Source organism: Lactuca virosa, chromosome 4, assembly GCF_052849685.1.
Source record: "Lactuca virosa cultivar CGN04683 chromosome 4, Lactuca_virosa_CGN04683_v6, whole genome shotgun sequence".
Classification (NCBI taxonomy): Eukaryota; Viridiplantae; Streptophyta; class Magnoliopsida; order Asterales; family Asteraceae; genus Lactuca; species Lactuca virosa.
Window position 1 is genome coordinate 182,555,724 of NC_136429.1, and position 20,556 is coordinate 182,576,279.

At 36.2% G+C, this 20,556-nt stretch overlaps 1 non-coding gene and 1 pseudogene across 1 annotated transcript; both read right to left on the minus strand.

Annotated features, from left to right (window-relative positions):
• Positions 1-513: 513 nt before the first annotated feature.
• Positions 514-709, minus strand: LOC145109993 (U2 spliceosomal RNA). Its single transcript, XR_013709386.1, has one exon. It is a non-coding gene; the product is annotated as a U2 spliceosomal RNA (small nuclear RNA).
• Positions 710-1,032: 323 nt separating this feature from the next.
• Positions 1,033-1,176, minus strand: LOC145110044 (U4 spliceosomal RNA; annotated as a pseudogene).
• Between the last annotated feature and the right edge of the window lie 19,380 nt (positions 1,177-20,556).

Below are 20,556 nucleotides of genomic sequence, written 5' to 3' on the forward strand. Positions count from 1 at the left end.
TGTAATCTTTGATTGTGGTAAATGGGAGAAGTCCATTCCAAAAATGAAGATTAAGACAAAGTTGATGCATGCTTCTGAATTACAATGTTTTCTTAATTTGGATAAAAAAAAACTTGTCATAATTAAATTCCACATAATATGCTTATTTGTTCTGTAGTATTACCGATGTCAATTTATAGATGAAGTGTAACCATTTTGTAACAGGAACAGTGCGATCAGGAAACGTTGAGAAAACTGATCACCATCTTATTACTAATTGAGCAGGATCTGTTATACTATATATGCCTTCCGAACACAGGAAAAGCTTGCTTCCTATCTCATGAAAACGACTTAATTAAAGGCCAATATATAAGTTTTAAACTTACATTGGAGCTACGGGTGTGCCAAGCCAAGGCTAAACACTTCCGACCTCTTCTTTGGAATGTTGGATCCTGGTTCGAATAAATTGATAGCATTATTAGCCATAACAAGGTAACAAGTAAAGTCTATTAAAGTAGTTTTGGACTAGGATTGGAGGGGTGCGCCACGCCCAGGCTGTAGTGCAACGCTAAGGCGACACTCGAGAGACCCAGCAGCAAGCTACTGTGATGGACTCTCCCCCATAAAAAATAAGATTAATATCGAGTAGGCCGATGGCCTACATATCAGATATTAAACTGATAAGAACAGATACTACACTTGATCTTAGCCAAAAGGCCGAGAAAGGTATGCTTTTCGTTTTCTTGGGGCTTGCTTTCTATATCCACTGCCATCTTGTATGTAATCTTCTCTCACCCGATGTGGGAGGGAACCTTCACTTCTGTGTTGACTGATTTAGTCTCCTGTATAATTCCCAAATATTAATTGGTCATAAATACTATTACTATCCATATTTAAATACAAAAAAAATCACCATACAAACAAATATTATTGTCATAATTACTAACGACTTTTTTTTAATTACATGAAAATATTACTCTTTGGCCATCTAATCTAATTAAGAGGATTAGGATATAAAAGCTTTTGACAAACTAAGAATTTTTAGGGCTTCCCAGTCAAAGGAAACCCTTCCAGAAATTCTCGATGGCCAAGGGAGACCCAAGGCCAAAGAGGGGGTTTGGAAATAGTTTTCAACCAGCAATTGACGCGCCTCGGTTAATACCTCATTAGCTGCGTCATTGCCCCAAGCGCAAAGATGCTTGTAATGCTCGTCCACCTCACCTTTTATTCCTCCCTCTCTTTCAACACCTTCTACTTTCCTACCGATGTGGGACTAACAAAACTCTTTAATTTCTCCCTCTACACAAACGCATCATCATATACCTACCTCATCAAAGTGTAACTCCTTTATTTTCAGTTTAAGTTTATAATTGAATCACATGCAATAAATATATTATTCTTTAATGACAAGTTGTTATTTTTCGTTTGTTTTTTATTGCCGGTGGGTAACTAATTCAGAATTAATTGACAACTTTATTTATTTATTTATGCTTCACAACGTTCTTGTTTTGTGAACAGCTTTTTACTATTTTTTATATATATCTCTATTGACTTTGATTTTAAGGGAGACGACCACACAGGCTCTCCTTTTTTCTAGTTATGTCGCGCGGACCATTCATTTTTAGCCTCTGGAGTGTTCTTTCTTCAGATGCCCTCCATTGTGACACCAAGATCCAATACCAGCACACTCTCACATTCGAGATGTAAACCCAGCTTGAGCTAAGTAACAAAAAACCATATGTTGCCCAGCCACCCCAATCATTTAAAGGAGTCCCTGCAATGGGAGCCCATCCATTGAGAAGCGGAGTCCTATATTGTTGGTGTTGGGATTAGAACCCACGCATCATCCCTCGCTCGTTTGTATTATGCGATTTACCTCTCATGTGATGGTCGTGGGTCATGTGTTGTGGGGGAACTATGGAATATAAGACTTGGACACTGTAATATCTCATTTCGGGTGTCAAATATAGAGAAAATTCTTTTGTTTGTTGTGTCTGCTTCGCTTTTGTGGGAACTATGGAATTTAAGAAACATCATTATCATCTATCGTTCGAAAGGCTGTGTGGAGAACTGGAGACTCTTTTTCAAAACAGTATTGTGAAAGCGTTTTATTGGATTTCGGTAAGGAGTAGAAAAATTAATTTGGATAGGTGTACTTGGTTAAACTCATCTAGCTTGAATATGTAATTTGTTGAAATGACATGTTTTTCCTCGCTAGCATGTGCCTAACATGGGCTCATTTTTTCTTAATATATGTCGTTTAGAAAAGAAATATACATACCAGTATCATCCCTCCTCAAAGTTATTATGATTTACGTCTTTATATAATTTTATGGAAAGAAGTGTAGAGAAGCATCCCTGGTGATAAAAGCTATAATAAATACATAAGTATGCTAGCGGATGGAGGAGGTGGGAGATAGACAAACTATACTTCTAGTGACAAATTATCAATACAAAATGCCAATTAATCTTAAGGTGCTTGTTGTGTTCATGAAACATGTCATTATAGGAAATATGGGTAACACATCTATTGTGACACCCGATCACATTTGGTGAAGAAATGGAATACCCATATCTTATACAAGCAAACGGTGACACACGATTTCTTAGTAGTAAATGTAACATTATGATATTCATAATTCAGTAATGAGGATTATTTCACGCCAAATGAGGAGATAAAAGATGTAATATCCAGAAAATTACGATTTTAGGTATGTTTGTATTTGGAGTTCATGATTAATAACATATTCCTTAAAATGAATTTAAAAAACGGTTGTGTGTAATGCACTTTTAAGTAGTCCTTTACATACCACTATATGGAAAACCTGGTAGTTGTAATAAGACACATAAAAATATATTTCCAATGACATAAAGTAATAATGTTGGAGGACGAATAATCATAAAAGATAAGACACGATGTCTAAATGACAAAGAGATAAAAAGTATGATGCTTAAACATGATAATAGATGTATAAGGATAAGATGATAGAATGGTATTGGGCGTGGACTTTATGGAAAGTTTGTTGCATATTATGCATGGAATGATGCATGAAACCGATATAATGAGTTATTTAAAATAGAAATATTGAAAATAGTATACTTAAATGGGAATTAAAGTGTGATGTTATGCATTATATAATGAGTGAACGGATTTAAAGTCATGGAATTAGTCTACGGAATGATAAAAATATTGCAATAAGTAAATGGTGAATTTTCGATCGTTTGAATAAGCAATAAACCAAGGTACACTACCTTATAACCATTAGATGAAAGTGCAATGCTTGGAAGGAATTTGATTAAGGTAGAAATTTAAGGAAAATGTATGTCATGATATACTGTGGTCATACATAAGAAATGTTATGCAACAAGTGTTAAGACAAATGAGACTTATGTACAAGTAGTACTCTAGTAATAAAACAAGTCATAACTATTATGTGGAGCGTGATGTGTAATGCGACATGGAAATTAAGTTATAAGGTGAGCACCCAATATGAGTTAAGTTGTGAGGTACAAGACCGTTGGAATGTATCAAATGTTAAGCATCTTAAACTTAACGATAAATGTTTCCAATGACATAAAGTAATAATGTTGGAGGATGAATAATCATAAAATCTACGACATGATGTCAAAATGACAAAGAGATAAAAAGTATGATGCTTAAACAGGATAATAGACGTCATTACTCCAAAAATACCCTTTAATGACATGCATTGCATGTCGTAAAAGCCACAGATGACACACAAATGCATATTAAGGAGGACCCTTTCATAAAGGAAGACGACGCGTTTTTGCGCGTTGTAAACTTACGACGCGCATTTACAACACGCATTCCGTGTCAAGGAAGGCTCTGTCATAAAGGAAGACAACACACATCTGCGTGTAGTAACCTTATGACACACATTTGCGTATCATAATTTTAAATGTTTAAAAAAATATTATATATAGATTTACTAATTTTCAAATTAAATTAGCATTTAATGTCTCATAATACAAAATAAAATATTATATACAAGAAATACAATCCATTGAAAAAAATTTAATGGCATACAAATAATCATTCCAATAGTGGATAAATGTAATACATCAAATGTGAAGGAGATGAAAGTCATCAACATATAGTAGTAGTACCAGAAGAACTTGTCGACCACTTTCACAACATCTGAGCTACTTTGCTTGACTTGCTTACCACCTTCACAACAAATAGTAATAATCATTCCAAATCTTCTATTGTTGATGAAGGTTCTGGATTTTAGATGTTGTATTCATAGAGCCTTCCACAAGAAGTGCAGATAATGGCCCTGATTTGGGGTCTGAAGATATTCTTAGATTCTATATCTATTTGTAAAGCATGCAAGACTGTAGTTTCTTCTTTGACAAATATAAACCGAGTAAACGGAATCGGTCAGCACAAGATTGTGATGGTTGAGGGAATTTTAGATCTTGGTCTCTAAAGGGGCTAACTAGGTGTATTTAGGATTGTGTTTGGAAGTGTTGGTACTGTTGTATCAGTTGATCGTAGGACCCACCCAATACGCTCACAGGTCGTGATCCCGTTGGAAGCATTCCGTTGTTCCTGGGATGAAAAAATAGTGTCTTATTCATTTAGATTGTGCTGAAAAGTTTATAGAACTACAGTATTGGAACTCGTGATTCCGTTCCATGGCATGTTTGGATTCCGAATGGACAAAATTCAATTGTTCCATTTTTTATGGATTTTACCACAAAACACAAGCAAAAGCTCTATTAATAAATTAAGATTGTAAGGGAGTAAACACCACTTCATAACCATGAAAATGGAGATCTTGATTGTTTGCAGGAAAGTATGAGAGACCACCACCGTTTATGAGAGCATGTTGTTGTTGTTGATGTGATGAATATGCACCTCCGAAGCTGAATCCACCTTATATTCATAGTTGGGAATCATAGATAATAAAATATTACTTGTTGGCTAGTTTATAAAATTAAAATTTGCTTTATTAAATAGTTAATAAATTAAGCTTGTACAGGAAAATGTTGTTGGGATTGCATCATGGACACCACCTTGTCACGAAGTTGTTCCTTCTTGTGCATATTAACAGGAAAATATGCATTACCACCAAGCAATTAAATTTTTTTTTGTAAATAAAAAATGAATTGTTCTGGTATCAATTATGATTTGTCTGGTATGATGGAATGGAATGAACAAAAACAATGAACTGAGCAAGGTAATGGAACACGGTCATTACATTCCATTATTATGTTTGGTTGGCTTGAAGGAATGGAATGAGTCATTCAAACATTTTGCTTTTTAGTACATTTGGAAAAGTAAATGACATTAAATTGATAAATCAGTACAATAACAGTATTTTATAAAATTGAACTTTGATCAAGTATCGAGATATCGATAACAAATCACAAAAGTAAAATTTTAAATTAGATTAAATACCCTGAAATCTCAAAATAGAATTACATTAAAATAATATATTTAGTCATTGTTTGAAACCGACTAAAACTAATTTAATTAGAGTTTTATCAATTTTACGAAAAAATAGTGTTATTGAATATTTAATAAATTAAAGTAATTAATAGTTATAAATATATCATTCCATTCCATCAAGGAATGGAATAAAGCACCTCTCATCCCCCATTGAATAAAATTAAGCCCATGAGAAAGAATCACATTTCGTGAGAACTACTCTATTCCATTCCAATTGACAATAATATAAACTTTATATAATAAACGATAAAAAAAGATATATTGAAATACTTAATACGACAATAATATCATCAACAACAACAAAAATAAAGAAGATAAAATTTTACATGGTCTTTAAATTTAGATCGCATGATGTTAGTAAACAACTAAACATAAAGCATAATGTAAGCATCTCATGTTAAGTACTCTTGATCATGCTTGAGAGTTTATTTAATTAGAAAATTCAACAAACCAATTTATGAGAAACTAAAAACCAAGCAACTTCAAGAACAAAATAAAAAAGTTGCAGGCCTAGAACGCCTGTATCCAAAGATACTTCAAATCTTTACAGAAATAGTTGTTATTGAATATAAGAAAAATCGGTATAAAAATGGAATGTCCATGTTAAGGAAGATGAAGTGTAATGTGGGAAACATGATTCATATAAATAGAATCTATTTTTTTATATTTGATTATGATTACATAAAAAAACATACCTCCCATGTTTTCAGATAAACCAGAGAACAATATTACTCAAAACGATCGACAGACTTGACCCAAACTGTTATATGGATACAATTACATAAGGATATGATCAAGAAGCAAAAGATTAGAAAAAAATACATACTGGACCAAACCTATTATAGGGATAAAAATAATAAATTAGACAAAACCACAAGGACCAAAATTGTTGCAACATGGACCAAAACTATTGGAGGAACAAAAACTATACAAGGATCAAAACTATAGGGACAAAAACTATAGAAAATTTAAGTTAGCTATATGTAGCTTTCACAAATGCATCTTTCTCGTTTTCTTTCTCCAAAAAAACTCTAAATTAAAAAAACAATAAAAAATTAGAAAGTAAAAATAACCCTCTTAAAATTTTGATTAACCAGACCAGATCCCTTGGCTACACAACTGAGAGTTGAGCCCTTTGTCTCACATAAAGATTTAAGATGGCTTAGGACACCATGAGATCCATGCAACTCAAAGGGTAATTATGGTATTAATGGTAATTACTAATTACCTAATGAAAACACTATTAATTTCACAAACCCAATACCATTAAAACAACCGGCGTCCATGTGACCATGTGTATGTTTTTTTTTTTTTTTTGGATTTGTCATTGGTGTTAAGCTAGCATCTTCATTTCGTTACCACACAAGTCGTATGATCAGAAGGACCTGACGGAAAATGCAAAATAAAGACAATAAACAACCGAATCCAAAAGTCATACAAAATATTGTTTCCAAAAAGCCATAATCGTAAATCAGAGTATCCGAAAATCATGTATCCATAAAATATCCAAGGATGATGTGCACAATCACACCTTTGCCTTCCCCCGATCATCTGAAATACCCGAAACCATGAAATCAAATTGTAAGCCAATGCTTAGCGAATTTCCTAAAATACCCATCCGAAAATCATGGGTTTGTTGGCCCAATACCTCAACCCAACCATTTGGGTTTGTTCGCTTCCCGCCTCAACCCAACCTTCTCAAATATGTCGACATTTAAAAATAACAATTAATCACATAATAATCCTAAATCAAGTAAAAAACATAATTAATGGTTTGGCCTTAGTGCCTTCGACCCATAGGCATAGTGAGAAAACTCACCTGAAGGCCACGCTGTGGGGACTGGTCTGAACAACTCAAACGAGCTTAATCCATTTTCTTCCGATTTCAAGAGCTCTAAAGCTCAAATTTGATCCTTTCCAAGGTCATAATGGATAAAGTTTCTAACTTTATCTATTACGAAGGTCCAAACCACCAAGATGTGGACTTTAAGTCACAAAGGGACCCAAAATGCATCTTTCTTAAGTTAATCTGTTAAGTCCAAGTCTTCATCCTTCAGATCTAGATCAACATGATGTTTAGATGGATAAAGTTTCCAACTTTATCCATAATAATGTCACCAACTATCAATATCTAAACTTTAATACACCAAAATTACCTAAAGTACCAAGATAACTTGCATGGCTAGAAGGGAAGGCAAAAGATCATAACTTTCTTAGTCCATGAGGTCCAAAAATCATTCTAAACTGATCAAAAGATGTTGGAGTTTACACAAATTGAAGGTTACCCATGAAATGGACCAAAAGTTCCAAAACCCCGAGATGAAACGATCTAAGGAACTAGATAGTAAGATCGAAACTTTATACATACAATAGTCCAGAAATGTAGTGCCTTTGATGGATCCAAACTTGAAACAAATTTCCTTGAAAGAAAAAGAACCTTGTTGATCTTCAAAATTCATCAAAATATCATAAAAAGCATCCAAAGGAGAATAGAGGAGACGGGAGAAGCTCAAATCTTGAAGATGGAGGCTAGGGTTTCTGCCAAGGGGTCCTAGAGGTGGTGGAGGCTGCAAAAATGTAGAACCTTATGCTTAAAGACGTTCCAAAACCTAAAATCGTGGATTTGGGTATGAAAGACTAGCACACATGGGCTCTAATCCACATTTCGTGGCGACTGCCACACTCTAGACTCTGATCCCTATTATGTGGCGACGGTTTTCACCCAAATTCACCTCAACTTCAAACAACCATAACTTCGTCATTTGAACTCCATTTTGAATGATCTTTATATCCACGGAAAGGTCTTGACAAACCCCACACTGATATCTAGTTTAATTTGGCTTAACACATGTTGAAATAAAAACCATAATCCATGCATAAGTCCAGAATTCTACTTTTCCCATTTTACCCTTTGACTTCAAAACACAAACCAGGGCTTAGATCACATAACGAATATTATCCACATCCAATAAGTTCTAAACCCTATTCAGTTGAATCCCAAGGCCTCTTCTTGATCCATTTATTGTCCACAATCTCGAAATAATAAACTTATCGAAACAGGATGTTACAACTCTCCCCCACTAAAATTGGATTTCGTCCTCGAAATTCGTCTTGGTTAGAATCTCTAAAAACAACACCAACATATTCCATAATATTCCTCTAGCCATTCCAAAACCAAGTCATTTATACAGATAAGTTGAGAGATTGCTCGAAAACGCACAGATGTATCGAGCACCTGCCTCAAGTGTTGATTATAAGCATTTAGTTTTAGAGAAAAACGTCCTTTGAAATTTTGCATATAGCTTCTCCGCCCTCAATGTTTCGAGCACCTGCCTCAAGTGTTGTTTATGGTCGTTCTCGCTCCACAAATAGACAATTATATCGTCAACGAACACGATTACGAACTTGTCCAGGAAAGGGCGGCACACTCGATTCATCAGGTCCATGAATACTGTCGGTGCGTTGGTCAGACCAAAGGGCATTACTACAAACTCGTAGTGTCCGTAGCGAGTTCGGAATGTTGTCTTGGGTACATCATTCTCATGAACTCACAACTGATGGTACCCTGATCTTAGATCTATCTTTGAGAAATAGCTGGCTCCCTGAAGTTGGTCGAAGAGATCATCGATTCTGGGTAATGGATATCGGTTTTTGACAGTTAGCTTGTTCAGTTCTCGGTAGTCAATGCACATCCGGAAGGTTCCGTCTTTCTTTTTCACGAATAAGATCAGAGCTCCCCAAGGCCTTATGAATCCTTTGCTGATCAGCTCATTGAACTGGCCGGATAATTCTTGCATTTCTGCTGGCGCTAAACGATAGGGAGATTTAGCTACAGGAGTAGCTCCGGGGATTAAGTCGATACGAAACTCGACTTGACGCTCAGGAGGAATTCCTGGGAGATCTTCGGGGAAAACATCAGGAAAGTTGCAGACTTCGGGGATGCTCTCGAGGTCTTTAACCTTTTGTGTATCATCAACAACATGGGCTAGAAATGCATGGCACTCCTTCCGCAGATATTTCTGGGCTTTGATGCATGAAATGATACGAAGGTTCAAACTAGGCTTATCACCGTAAATCATGAGAGCTTCACCAGAGGAAAGATTGAGACGGATCGCTTTCTCGAAGCAAAGGATACCAGCACGATTGGGGCTTAACCAATCCATGCCTATAATGACATCAAAACTCTTAAGGGAGACAGTCATAAGATCGATGGGAAAATAATGATTGTCTAAGGTAAGAGTACAACCTATGAATATGTCGTTCGTGCTCTCTTTCTTTCCGTTAGCCATCTCGACGGTGAATGTTTCGGTTAAAGGTTGGGATTTACATTTGATTAGGTGTTTGAATGCATGACTAACAAAACTCCTCTCCGCACCAGAATCGAAAAAGAATGCATGCATAAGAGTTGTCAAGGAGGAACGTACCCGTAACAACGGTAGGATCAGCGACCGCTTCCTCCTGGCCCATAGCCAGTACCCTTCCTGTATTGCCACATGTTTTCGCCTTGGGGCAGTTTCTTTTGAAATGCCCAACCTCTCCGCATCCATAGCAAGATTGACTAGCGCCCGCTCCCGGAGCCTGGTTGGTTGGTTGGGCTGGTGTCCTGCAGAATCAAGCTGTATGTCCCTTCTTTCCATAGCTGTTGCACTTCAAATCACGGCAGGGTCCGTGATGATGAAAGTTACACTTGTTGCACAGAGGTAGTTCCCTGAATAAACACCGGTAGGAGCTTGGGTGGTTGGAACAGCAGTGGGAGCAGTAGTAGGAGTAGTAGCAGCGTAGACTGGCATTGTTTGTTGTTTCTTGGAGGGCTCCTGCGACGACTGGCCCTTCCGCTTGTTGTCGAACTTCTTATTCTTCTCACCACTCTCCTTTTGTGGCTCGGGAACGGCTGCCACTTCATCAAGATCGACTCCATGATCGATCAGAGTCTGCGCCAGATCCTTGACGCTTTCAAATGTAGTCGGTCTAGCAGCCAATACATTTCCTTTGGTTGGGGCCGTCAGTCCCCAGATGTACCTCTCTATTTTCTTACTTTTCGGGGTGACCATTCCCGAACAGAGGAGAGCCATATCACATAATCTAGCGGTGTAGGCAGCGATGTCGGAACCCTTCATCCTCAAGTTCCAGAGTTCGTGCTCCAACTTTTGCACCTCGCCCCTCGGGCAGTATTCCGCAAGCATGAGTTCCTTCAGTCTTTCCCAACCCATGACATTAGCCACTGGCAGGGTTAGGGTTTTGACTTGACCATTCCATCAGGTCAAAGCTCTGTCGGTGAAGGTGCAGGCGGCGAACTTCACCTTGTTTGCTTCGGAACAGGCACAAATTTCGAAGATGGATTCGATCTTCTCTAACCATCGAGTCAGAGCGATAACACCTCCATTTCTGTCGAAGGACTTAGTTTTTGCGGTCATGAAGTCCTTGTAGGAACACTCCTTTTGATGTCCCTGACTTCCGTCTTGTCTTTGAGGGTAAGTTCCACCTCCAGCCCCACCAGAGTTCACTTGTGCCATTGCTGCAGTCACGGCGGCTGTAACTGCTGCCTGGAACATGAAGGGGTCGAACTGAGGGGGTGGTGGTGGCGGAGTGGTTTTGTTCCTTCTGATGGGTCTTCGTCGGGGAGGCATCTTGTTCTAGAAACAACCAGGAAGAAGAGGATGGTAAGTCCTCAAGATATAAACAAGATATATCTCATCCTGATAATAAAAGTGTTCTACCAAGCGATAAGCAAAGAAAGGTTACTAATGCAAGTAAGTTACCGCTTAAGAAAGAAGAGGTAGCAACACTTGGAATCTATATATTAAATTTGGATCTAGCTAAAATACTGCTATAGTATTTTATGTTGAATATTTTTGTTCTTGGTAAGTTTTAGGCTTGCTGTAACACCACAGTCACTCCCAAGCACATGTTGGTCATGTCTCGAATGAATATAGTTGATCAGGCTATATTGACCCTAGACATGATTACATAACTGCCCAGGTCTAACCGCAGTGTCCCAACATCCAAATACTTTTGTTTTGTTCTACTTATGACACATATTCTGGTACTCGGGTATACTTATATACTTTGTTATAAAAATACTTATATTTTTGAAAATATACTTTTAGTTTAGAGCACTTATGCCCCTTAATGTTTATAGTTGTATACCATGTAAGGTTCGGTATACTTAGTTCGCTATAAACAACGGCTCTGATACCAATCTGTCACACCCCGAAACCAGAATGGCGGAATCGTTCCGGGGTGGAGGACGTCATGTTTAGCATCACAACCAGTGTATAATAGCAATCATAGTAAACACAACCAAACATTGCATACATGAAAATTTAATAAGTTCACATCGGTTTTAAATATGATTCGAATACACCAAACGTATAAGGAAAATATAAAGACATAATCTTATTCGCTCCGACTTCTTCACAATGTTCGGAAGGTACCTATCTACTACTGATTCCCTGAGAATACAAGTAGTTTTGAAAGAATATCAGTAAAAAGCTGGTGAGTTCATAAGCATTTAGGTTTAGAGAAAAACGTCCTTTGATCCTTTTTGAAAAGTGTTCCTCAAAAAAAATCCCATATTTTCTTATGAAAAGTATGTTTGAAAACTCATTCCTTCCATGACTTCCCGGTTCATACTTGATACGCACAATCCAATGAGTCATGGAATGAATGTGAATATCCGTTAGTAGAGTAGTAAACTATCAGTTTTAGAAATGCCGGTGTTATCCTGGGAAAATCCTATATTTTCCCTAAAACCAAGTTATCCGTCCTAGAGGTAGAGATGCAAGTTTAGAAATCCCTGATTACTATCAGTATATAAGAAAGTAGTTTTATTACTTAAAATAAAACATATGAAGAGTAGAGTCCGTAAACCAAAGTTAGTTTATACTTATTTGCGAGTCGTATAACCATACTTGATATGACCTAGAAACCTTTATAACGTTCTTCAGGCTTTAAGCTAAATGGCATTTGTCCACCACAGGCATGACTGCCTAACTGTAGCTAGCAGTTCTGGTGTGGGATTGTCAGTCCCGAATAGATCTATTCACAAATCTCACGCTCTCCCTCCAGGAGACTCTGGTTATACTGAGATAGGATAGCCCTGTACACATAAGGGTACAGTATTGAAGTAGAGCCTCACAATTCTGTATAATCTAATTTACGATCTAGAAACAGTATAAAACAATATTTATCCTTGAATAATTGTACTTTACACTCCTAAGAAAATATATAACATAAACTAAATCTGCCATAGTTTATATATATTCGTCCATGAAATCTGATTTGGTAAAGACTGCCTAGAGGGTTATCCCAAACTATACCCATTATAGTTTAATAGAATTGTTATGGAAAATGCTTTGTAAAAACCTTTTTGAAAGCTATGAAGTTAGAATTCCAAAATAAAAGTTTCCCTTATGCTCAACATATTACAAAAAGGGATCCTAATTAACACGTAATGACACATAAAGGAGTCAAATGAAGGTATTTCACCACTAGATGTGATGGAGAACCACTATAGGGACTTGGAACTACTTGCACTAAGTGTTAGGACCTTAAAGGATTGCATGAGGGAGGTGTATGGCCACCTTAAAGGTGTGTGCGGCCATGGGTGTGCGGCCCAAGGGGTGTGCGGTCGTACACTCATGTTAGAAAGTGTCTTTGAGGTGTTTCAAGGTCCATACTTGCATCCATGAAGTGTCCTAGGTCTATACTCAATTGTAGTGCAAGTTAAGGGTCCTAGAAGTGGGTTTGCGGCCCTAGGATGAGTGTGTGGTCGCACACGGGAGTGTGCTGCCGCACACAAGGAGTGTGTTACTGCACAAGGGTATGTGCGGCCGTATACAGGTGTGTGCGGTCGTACACCCTACATGATGATGTCCAAAATGGCAATTCTAAGGTGTAGCAAAGCTAGGGTCATGTCCAACTCGAATATGGAAGTCAAACTCTCACTTTGGTGGGTATTTTAAGAGTGTGCGGCCACCTTATGGGGGTATGAGGCCGCACTCACTTCCAAACACGAAGAACATGACGAAAATTTCACACTTAAGGCTTAGATAGAGTGGTCTTTCATGGTTTTCAAGCTAGAGGATGAATTACTCACGTTTTTGAAGCTTTGGAGGGTTTGTGGTTGAAGAAGCTTGAGAGAAATGGAGTGGTGTGTTGCCAAGGTGTTAAAGGAATGAAAGGAAAGGGGTCTACCCTTTATATAAGGGTGGGTGTGCTGCCTAGAAGTGAGTGTGCGGCCAAGAGGTGAGTGTGCGGACGCACACCCATGTGTACGGCCGTACACTCCCCCTAAGGGTGTGTATGGCCCGGTTTTTACACTATACGCCTTGCTGACTCATTCCTAAACTCAACCTTGGCTATACTCAAGCTTAGAACACTTAAATGGACCCTTAAACAGTACAAGAAGTCAACAGAACAAGTTTAACGTTGATTGAATTGACTAAGTGTACAAGATAAAAGTTCTGGGTTGTCACAATTAAAGTGTGATGTTATGCATTATATAATGAGTGAACGGATTCAAAGTCATGGAATTAGTCTACGGAATGATAAAAATATTGCAATAAGTAAATGGTGAATTTTCGATCGTTTGAATAAGCAATAAACCAAGGTACACTACCTTATAACCATTAGATGAAAGTGCAATCCTTGGAAGGAATTTGATTAAGGTAGAAATTTATGGAAAATGTATGTCATGATATATTGTGGTTATACATAAGAAATGTTGTGCAATAAGTGTTAAGACAAATGAGACTTATGTACAAGTAGTACTCTAGTAATAAAACAAGTCATAACTATTATGTGGAGCGTGATGTGTAATGCGACATGGAAATCAAGTTACAAGGTGAGCACCCAATATGAGTTGAGTTGTGAGGTACAAGACTGTTGGAATATATCATATGTTAAGCAACTTAAACTTAACGATAAATGTTTCCAATGACATAAAGTAATAATGTTGGAGGACGAATAATCATAAAACTTAAAACATGATGTCAAAATGACAAAGAGATAAAAAGTATGATGCTTAAACAAGATAATAGATGTCACTACTCCAAAAATACCCTTTAATGACACGCATTGCGTGTCGTAAAAGCCACAGATGACACGCAAATGCATGTTAAGGAAGACCCTGTCATAAAGGAAGACGATGCATTTTTGCGCATTGTAAACTTACGATGCGCGTTTACGACACGCATTGCGTGTCAAGGAAGGCTTTGTCATAAAGGAAGACGACACACATCTGCATGTCGTAACCTTATGACACGCGTTAACGACACGCAAATACATATCATTAAAGCCCCATCATAAATGTAGATGACACACATTTTTGTGTATCATAATTTTAAATGGTTAAAAAAAATATTTTATATAGATTTACTTATTTTCAAATTAAATTAGCATTTAATGTCTCATAATACAAAATATAATATTATATACAAAAAATACAATCCATTGAAAAAAATTAATGTCATACAAATAATCATTCCAATAGTAGATAAATGTAATACATCAAATGTGAAGGAGATGAAAGTCATAAACAAATAGTAGTAGTACCACAAGAACTTGCTAACCACCTCACAACATTCGAGCTACTTTGCTTGACTTGCTTACCACCTTCACAACAAATAGTAATAATCATTCCAAATCTTCTATCGTTGACGAAGGTTCTGGAATTTTAGATGTTGTATTCGTAGAGCCTTCCACAAGAAGTGCAGATAATGACCCTGATATGGGGTCTAAAGATATTCTTAGATTTTATATCTATTTGCAAAGCATGCACGAATGTAGTTTCTTCTTTGACGAATATAAACCGAATCGGTCAGCAGAGGATTGTGATGGTTGAGGGGATTTTAGTTCTTGGTCTCTAAAGGGGCTAACTAGGTGTATTTGGGATTGTTTTTGGAAGTGTTGGTATTGTTGCAAACAGTTGATCATAGGACCCACCCAATACGCTCACAGGTCGTGATCCCGTTGGAAGAATTCCGTTGTTCCTTGCCTGAAAAAATAGTGTCATATTTGTTTAGATTGCGCTGAAAAGTTTATAGAACTATGGGATTGGAACTCGTGATTCTGTTCCATGGTATGTTTGGATTTCGAATGGACAAAATTGAATTCTTCCATGTTTTATGGATTTTTACCATAAAACACAAGCAAAAGCTCTATTAATAAATTAAGATTGTAAGAGAGTAAACACCACCTCCGAACCATGAAAATGGAGATCTTGAGTGTTTGCAGGAAAGTATGAGAGCCCACCACCGTTTATGGGAACATGTTGTTGTTGTTGTTGATGTTATGAATATGCACCTCCCAAACCGAATCCACCTGATATTCCCAGCTGGGAATCCTAGATAATAAAATATTATTTGTTGGCTAGTTTATAAAATTAAAATTTGCTTTATTAAATTGTTAATAAATTAAGATTGTACTGGAAAATGTTGTTGGGATTGCATCATGGACACCACATTGTCACGAAGTTGTTCCTTCTTGTGCTTATTAACAGGAAAATATGCATTACCACCAAGCAATTATCTTTTTTTTTTGTAAATAAAAAATGAATTCTTCTGGTATCAATTATGATTTGTCTGGTATGATGGAATAGAATGAACAAAAGCAAAGAAATGAGCAAGGTAATGGAACACGGTCATTACATTCCATTATTATGTTTGGTTGGTTTGAAGGAATGGAATGAGTCATTCAAACATTTTGCTTTTTAGTACATCTGGAAAAGTAAATGACATTAAATTGATAAATCAGTACAATAACAATATTTTATTAAATTGAACTTTGATCAAGTATCGAGATATCGATAACAAATCACAAAACTAAAATTTTAAATTAGATTAAATACCCTGAAATCTCAAAATAGAATTACATTAAAATAATATATTTAGTTATTGTTTGAAACCGACTAAAACTAATTTAATTAGAGTTTTATCAATTTTACGAAAAAATAGTGTTATTGAATATTTAATAAATTAAAGTAATTAATAGTTATAAATATATCATTCCGTTCCATCAAGGAATGGAATAAAGCACCTCTCATCCCCCATGGAATAAAATTAAGCCAAAGAGAAAGAATCACATTCCGTGAGAACTACTCTGTTCCATTCCAATTGACAATAATATAAACTTTATATAATAAACGATAAAAAAAGATATATTGAAAGACTAAATACGACAATAATATCATCAACAACAACAAAAATAAAGAAGATAAAATTTTACATGGTCTTTAAATTTAGATCGCATGTTGTTAGTAAACAACTAAACATAAAGCATAATGTAAGTATCTCATGTTAAGTACATGAAGGTTTGACTCTTGATCAAGCTTGAGAGTTTATTTATAAAACTCAACAAACCAATTTATGAGAAATTAAAAACCAAGCAACTTCAGAAACAAAATAAAAAAGTTGTAGGCCTAAAACGCTTGTATCCAAAGATACTTCAAATCTCTACATAAATAGTTGTTATTGAATATAATAAAAATGGGTATAAAAATGGAATGTCCATGTTAAGGAAGATGAAATCTAATGTGGGAAATATGATTCATATAAATATAATCTATTTTTTATATTTAATTATGATTACATAAAAAAAACATACCTCCCACGTGTTTAAATAAAACACAGAGAACAATATTACTAAAAACGTTCGACAGACTGGACCAAAACTGTTATAGGGATACAATTACATAAGGATATGATCAAGAAGCAAAAGATTAGAAACAATACATCCTGGACCAAACCTGTTATAGGGATAAAAATAATAAATTAGACAAAAACACAAGGAGCAAAACTGTGGCAACATGGACCAAAACTATTAGAGGGACAAAAACCATACAATGACCAAAACTATAGGGACAAAAACTATAGAAAATTAAAGTTAGCTATATGTAGCATTCACAAACGCATTTTTCTCGTTTTCTTTCTCCAAAAAAACTCTAAATTAAAAAAAAAACAATAAAAAACTAGAAAATAAAAATAACACTTTTAAAATTTTGAGTAACCTGACCAGATCCTTCGGCTACACAAATGACAGTTGAGCCCTTTGTCTCACATAAAGATTTAAGATGGCTTAGGACACCATGGGATCCATGCAACTCAAAGGGTAATTCTGGTATTAATGGTAATTACTAATTACCTAGTGAAAACACTATTAATTTCACAAACCCAACACCACTAAATCAACCAGCGTCCATGTGACCATGTGTATGTTTGTTTTTTTTGTTTTTTGGATTTGTCATTGGTGTTAAGCTAGCATCTTCATTTCATCACCACACAAGTCATATGATCAGAAGAACCCGAAGGAAAATGCAAAATAAAGATAATAAACAACCGAATCCAAAAGTCATAAAAAATATTGTTTCCAAAAAGCCATAATCGTAAATCAGAGTATCCGAAATTCATGTATCCATAAAATATCCAATGATGATGTGCACAATCACGCCTTTGCCTTCCTCCGATCATCTGAAATACCCGAAACCATGAAATCAAACTGTAAGCCAATCCTTAGCGAATTTCCTAAATACCCATCCGAAAATCATGGGTTTGTTGGCCCAATACCTCAACCCAACCATTCGGGTTTGTTCGCTTCCCGCCTCAACCCAACCTTCCAAATATGTCGACATATGAAAATAATAATTAATCATATAATGATCCTACATCAAGTACATAAAATAATCAATGGTTCGGCCTTAGTGCCTTCGACCCATAGGCATAGTGAGAAAACTCACCTAAAGGCCACGCTGTAGGGATTGGTCTGAACAACACAAACGGGCTTAATCCACTTTCTTCCGATTTCAAGAGCTCCAAAGCTCAAATTTGATCCTTTCCAAGGTCTTAATGGATAAAGTTTCTAACTTTATCAATTAGGAAGGTTCAAACCACCAAGATGTAGACTTTAAGTCACAAAGGGACCCAAAATGCATCTTTCTTAACTTAATCCATTAAGTCCAAGTCTCCATCCTTCAGATCTAAATCAACATGAAGTTTAGATGGATAAAGTTTCCAACTTTATCCATAATAATGTCACCAACTATCAAGATCTAAACTTTAATACACCAAAATTACCTAAAGTGCCAAGATAACTTGCATGGCTCGAAGGGAAGGCAAAAGATCATAACTTTCTTAGTCCGCGAGGTCCAAAAATCATTCTAAACTGATCAAAGATGTTGGAGTTCACTCAACTCCAAGGTTACCCATGAAATGGACCAAAAGTGCCAAAACCCCCCAAATGAAAAAAATCTAAGGAACTAGATAGCAAGATCGAAAGGTCTTGACAAGCCCCACATTGATATCTAGTTAAAATTGGATTAACACATGTTGAAATAAAAACCATAATCCATGGATAAAGTCCATAATACTACTTATCCCATTTTACCGTTTGACTTCAAAACACAAGCCAGGGCTTAGATCACATAACCAATATTATCCACATCCAATAAGTTTTAAACCCTATTCAGTTGAAGCCCAAGGCCTCTTCTTATTCCATTTATTATCCATAATCTCGAAATAAGAAACTTCTCGAAACAGGATGTTAGAACTCTCCCCCACTAAAATTGGATTTCGTCCTCAAAATTCGTCTTGGTTAGAATCTCAAACCACCAAGATGTAGACTTTAAGTCACAAAGGGACCCAAAATGCATCTTTCTTAACTTAATCCATTAAGTCCAAGTCTCCATCCTTCAGATCTAAATCAACATGAAGTTTAGATGGATAAAGTTTCCAACTTTATCCATAATAATGTCACCAACTATCAAGATCTAAACTTTAATACACCAAAATTACCTAAAGTGCCAAGATAACTTGCATGGCTCGAAGGGAAGGCAAAAGATCATAACTTTCTTAGTCCGCGAGGTCCAAAAATCATTCTAAACAGATCAAAGATGTTGGAGTTCACTCAACTCCAAGGTTACCCATGAAATGGACCAAAAGTGCCAAAACCCCCCAAATGAAAAAAATCTAAGGAACTAGATAGCAAGATCGAAAGGTCTTGACAAGCCCCACATTGATATCTAGTTAAAATTGGATTAACACATGTTGAAATAAAAACCATAATCCATGGATAAAGTCCATAATACTACTTATCCCATTTTACCGTTTGACTTCAAAACACAAGCCAGGGCTTAGATCACATAACCAATATTATCTACATCCAATAAGTTTTAAACCCTATTCAGTTGAAGCCCAAGGCCTCTTCTTATTCCATTTATTATCCATAATCTCGAAATAAGAAACTTCTCGAAACAGGATGTTAGAACTCTCCCCCACTAAAATTGGATTTCGTCCTCAAAATTCGTCTTGGTTAGAATCTCTAAAAACAACACCAACATATTCCATAAGATTCTTCTACCCTTTCCAAAATCAAGGCATCTATATATATAAGTCGAGAGATTGCTCGAAAACCCACAGTTGTCAACAAACAACTCAATAACTTGAAAATACTCAACCACAACCACTATCTTTCTCTCCCTAACTGTAAGACCCAAATCACAACGACAACCACTCAAAGAGGAAAACTTCTCAAAAATTAGGATTACAAACTACTTCCATTAGTAAACTCCGCAAAACTAGGAACCCATAAGTCTAAACTCCAGGAACCATACCTTAAGATTGATTATCATCTATTTGACGTACCTACCTCTAGTCCTTGACTAGGAACACCACCAAACCATTCCGAATGAAAACTCAAAACATATTGATCATGAACTCTGACCAATCCCAAATCCATAAGTTGTGCCCAAAAATATTAAATACCTACTTGACTTCCTGACAAGTCATCACCAAACCACTGATCCCAAGAGCATATTGATGGTCCATCCAAGAATCTCATGTTGCATATACATCCCTCATCAGATTAGGCGTACAACCACTTGACAAATCATTCGAGACATATCAACCATCCTCACAACCCTAAGTTTTAGATCCAAGACTCATCTATGCAATCTAGCTCCTAATAAAATCCCACAAATGCAACCATTTATCAATAGACATATGATGCGTAACTAATACTCTCAATAAAATTTTATTGTCCACATGATCCAAACAGAGCTGGTCACTAAGTCTCTCGACTGCCAAAAATGCACGAACACCTAACCATGC